This window comes from Lactuca saligna, chromosome 5 (assembly GCF_052625555.1).
Source record: "Lactuca saligna cultivar CGN05327 chromosome 5, ASM5262555v1, whole genome shotgun sequence".
NCBI classification, from domain to species: domain Eukaryota; kingdom Viridiplantae; phylum Streptophyta; class Magnoliopsida; order Asterales; family Asteraceae; genus Lactuca; species Lactuca saligna.
In genome coordinates, this window is record NC_136421.1 from 62,725,717 (window position 1) to 62,729,343 (window position 3,627).

A 3,627-nucleotide genomic window follows, 5' to 3' on the forward strand; every position below is an offset into this window, starting at 1 on the left:
AGGGAAGGACGTGGAGAGTTCAAGCACACCAAAGAAATCACCATTGTCCAACTTGAAGACTGTTTTTGGGAAAAAGAAGAGCAACAAATCAGGAGTTTCTAGCGCTTCCTTGATAATTGAGGAGCCAATTCAAGAAGATATTGGATACGAAACCGAGGAAGAAGAGGAGGCAACGTACGAACAAGAAACCGAATCGGAGGAAGAGTTAGCATTCACTATGGCTAACATTGATGAAATTCCCATGAGAGAATGGAAGAAGAGGATGTGCGACGACCATGGCCTGGGACTTGTGCAACCCGCAACTGCCACCTTCGAGCTAAAAGGTCATATCCTAGCTTCACTCAAGGAAATACCTTTCTATGGGAAGGATCATGAAGATGCCTACAAACATTTGGATGAAGTAAATGATGTTGCTGATTACTTCAACATTCCAAATGTAACCCACGAAACTCAACTACTTCGGATGCTTCCGGTAACCTTCAAGGGTGCTGCTAAAGACTGGCTCAAATCACTCCCCCTCGGGTCAGTCACTACTTGGGCCAAAATGAAGGAAGAATTTATTGATCACTTTTGCCCACCATCCAAGATAGCCAAACTCAAGAAGGCCATTGCAAACTTTGAACCACAAGCTGGAGAGTCATTATATGAAGCATGGGAGAGGTACAAAAGTCTGCTACGAAATTGCCCACACCATGATCTAAACAGCCAGCAAGAAGTTTCCATCTTTTATGATGGAGTCAATGTCACGACCCGGCAGTTGCTAGACTCACAAGGCCCACTTACAAAGAAGCCACCCCCGGTGATTAAAGAATTGATTGAAGAATTCTCTAAACACTCTAGAGAATACCACAACCCCAGGAATGATGTCACGAGGGGAGCCGCATACGCTGCTACTGAAGATCTATCCGTGGTCATGGCCATGTTAAAAACCATGGATAGGAGAATGGACAAAATGGATCAAACTATCCATGCCATACGGGTGGGTTGCGAAAATTGCAATGGACCTCACCTCACTAGAGATTGCGATTTGGATGAGAACGGCAACAAAAAGGCACAAGTATGTTATTCGAGCGGTGACCGGTATGATGAGGAATGGCGCAAACAAAAGAAGGAGTGGCTGCCTTACGAAGAGTACAAGAAGGCCAAGGAGGAGAAGTACAGACAAAAAGGGAGAGGCTTTTACCAAAAGGAGGAGCCGGTGCAAGAGAAGAAGCCAAGCTTGGAGGAAATGCTAACTAAATTTGTGGCCGCTTTCGAGAAAAGACATAGTGACCACGATGCTGCTATCCAAGAAACAAGAACAATGCTCAGGAACCAGCAAGCATCCATCCACAACATAGAAACGCAGCTTGGGCAACTTGCTCAACAACTAAACCAAAGGTCACAGGGTGAGCTTCCTAGTAAAACCGAGAACAACCCACGAGGCGCACAAGTAAATATTGTTACCACAAGAAGTGGGAAGATTATTACTCCCCTGGCCCCCATTCGAACTGAAGCAACCAAGGAATCACAGAAGGAAGGAACGGAAGAGCAAGTCGAAAACCAACACTCACAATCTGAGAGTCCTACTCGCCGAGTAGGACCGATGGACTCGGTGAGTACCTCTGCTAAAACAAATGAACAGCCACCCTTGAAACCATACCAGCCTCCAATGCCATACCCAGCCCGAGCCAAGAAAGAGAAGCAGGAAGAGGAATATCAGAAGTTTCTAGATCACATTAAAACTCTTCAAATCAATATTCCTTTCATTGAAGCCGTCATGCAAATGCCCAAGTATGCAAAGTTCCTTAAGGAACTCCTCATTAACAGAAGAAAGATGGAGGAAGTGCAGAAGGTAGTACTTAATGAGAATTGCTCCGCCGCAATGCTAAACAAATTACCAAAGAAGAAGGGTGATCCGGGGAGCTTAACTTTGCCTTGCCAATTTGGCAACTTGGCTGCAATTCATGCCTTAGCTGATTCTGGAGCAAGTGTGAACCTTATGCCATACTCGTTCTTTAAGAAGCTGGACCTCCCGGAGCCAAGGCCAATTCGAATGGCAATTCATTTGGCAAACAAGACTGTTACTTTCCCAAGAGGCATTTGTGAAGATTTGCTAGTGAAAGTAGACAAATTTGTCTTCCCGGCTGATTTCATCATTCTAAGCTCACATTGCGAGTTGGGGACGATTCAGTGACATTTGAGGTAGACCAAGCCATGAAGTACTCAAGGAGTAGTGATGACACGGCTTTCTCAATCGACATGCTTGATGAATTATTGGAAGAAGACATACCTGAAGATTCCAGCAAGTTTGCAGCTTTGGAAGAAGTATTTGATCCAGAAAAGGACTTATTAGAGATTGAAAGACTGTTGGAAGAAGCGGAGTATGAAGAAATAAAGAACCAAGCTGAAAGCCCTACTCGCCGAGTAGACCCGATCTACTCGCCGAGTACATCTGAAGAAAAGCCAGAAGTCGTGAATGCCGCCACCAACTCGCCGAGTACCAAACCTGCACTCGGCGAGTCCGTCACTATGCACAACAAATTAGAGCTCAAAACACTACCTGACCATCTGGAGTATGCCTTTCTGGAAGAAGGAAATCAGAAGCCGGTGATCATAGCCTCGGACCTATCCAAGACGGAAAAGGAGGAACTTGTGCGCGTGTTGAAGAAAAGGAAAAGAGCCATCGCATGGAGCATCTCCGACATCAAGGGAATAAGCCCATCCTACTGCTCTCACAAAATCAATTTAGAAGAAGGAGCAAGGCCGGTGGTGCAACATCAAAGACGCTTAAACCCGAACATGCAAGAAGTCATCAAGAAGGAGTTGGTCAAGCTTTTGGATGCAGGAATCATCTACTCCATCTCCGATAGTCAATGGGTGAGTCCGGTCCAAGTTGTGCCCAAGAAGGGAGGAATGACGGTCATTACCAATGAAAAGAACGAGTTAATTCCAACGCGAACGATAACCGGTTGGCGAGTGTGCATCGATTATTGAAAGCTAAACGATGCCACTCGCAAAGACCATTTTCCCCTTCCTTTCATAGATCAAATGTTAGAGAGACTATCGGGCCATAGCTACTATTGCTTTTTAGATGGGTTTTCAGGGTATTTCCAAATACCCATAGACCCAATGGACCAAGAAAAGACCACCTTTACATGCCCCAGTGGGACTTTCGCCTATAGACGCATGCCATTTGGACTATGCAATGCACCTGCGACATTTCAAAGGTGCATGACCGCCATATTCCATGATATGGTGGAAAATTCATGGAGGTCTTTATGGATGACTTTTTTGTATTCGGATCTTCTTTCAATGACTGCCTCACAAATCTTGACTTAATGCTTGCTAGATGTGAGAAAACCGACTTGGTCCTAAATTGGGAAAAGTGTCACTTCATGGTCAAGGAGGGTATAGTTTTGGGACATAAAGTCTCTAAAAAGGGAATTGAGGTGGATCGGGCAAAGATAGACACCATTGCCAAATTACCCCCACCAACTAATGTGAAGGGCATTAGAAGTTTTTTGGGACACGCAGGTTTTTACCGGCGTTTTATAAAAGATTTTTCCAAAATCACGAAACCTCTAACACAATTATTACTAAAAGATGCACCCTTTAATTTTACTAAAGAGTGTTTAGAGGCATTTG

At 44.7% G+C, this 3,627-nt stretch overlaps 1 non-coding gene across 1 annotated transcript; it reads right to left on the reverse strand.

Annotated features, from left to right (window-relative positions):
• Positions 1-592: 592 nt before the first annotated feature.
• LOC144999078 (small nucleolar RNA R71) lies at positions 593-699 on the reverse strand. Its single transcript, XR_013660603.1, has one exon. It is a non-coding gene; the product is annotated as a small nucleolar RNA R71 (small nucleolar RNA).
• Between the last annotated feature and the right edge of the window lie 2,928 nt (positions 700-3,627).